Genomic DNA, 990 nt, shown 5'->3' on the forward strand with positions numbered 1-990 from the left:
GCACTTTTCGATAAAACACAATTCGGATCCCGAAGATATCACCTTCAAGGCAATAGAACACGTTACTCTGGGAGAAAGAGGTGGGGATTTGGGCAATCAGCTATCAAGAAGAGAGATGTTCTGGCTGTTTGAACTGGACACACTGGCACCTAAAGGCTTCAATGAATACTACAAAATTGCTCCTTTCTTGTGATATGCTCCATTCCTATCTACTAATATACCTCCAGGTTATGGATGGGCCTGAATAGTACCCTGAAGGTTCATCTTCTGAGGGAAGTCCAGGTTTGGTAGAATATCTGGCATTATGGACCATCGAAATATGTATTTGCTGCCATACCATCATGTGTGAGCCCAATCTCGTCCGATCTTGGAAGCAAAGCATGAGTGGGCCAGGCTAGTATTAAGGAAGGTAACCCCTTGAGAATACCTGGTGCTGCAAATTTAGCCGGCGGTTTGGAATATAACCAGGCTAGAGAATGATAATGCCTAAAAAGGGAATTATAGCATATTCATATTTGAAAGCCTTAAGGCTGAGGAGTGAATAATGGTATCAGAACTTTACAATTTTAACTACCTAATTGAATGGAAAGAGGTGGTTCTTGAGTCTGACTAATATGAATATCCAAGAAATCCTCAGAGTCTTTGGAACCTCTTCTTCAAGAAAAAGAGTGAAAGAATGATCCTCATACTTCAAATACATTTCAAAACTGATTATAACTACCTAACTGGATGAAAAGAGGTGGTTTTTTGAGTCTGACTAATATGAAAATCCAAGAAATCTTCAGAGTCTTTGGAACCTCTTCTTCAAGAAAAAGAGTGAAAGAATGATCCCCATACTTTAAGAACATTTCACAACTTATTATATCCCTGAATTTCTGCTCCTCTTGGTTGAACTTTTAAAGAAATTCCTAGTTGGAATAAATATTTAAACGACATCCAATACAATTACATATATAAAACATTTCAGTACATATACATAGTTATTCTAGA

General features: G+C 37.7%; 1 pseudogene; it reads left to right on the forward strand.

Annotated features, from left to right (window-relative positions):
* The first annotated feature begins 323 nt into the window (after positions 1 to 323).
* LOC148524049 (5S ribosomal RNA) lies at positions 324 to 442 on the forward strand (annotated as a pseudogene).
* Positions 443 to 990: the final 548 nt, after the last annotated feature.

Source organism: Taudactylus pleione, unplaced genomic scaffold (genome assembly GCF_031769625.1).
Source record: "Taudactylus pleione unplaced genomic scaffold, aTauple2 ptg000122l, whole genome shotgun sequence".
NCBI lineage: Eukaryota > Metazoa > Chordata > Amphibia > Anura > Myobatrachidae > Taudactylus > Taudactylus pleione.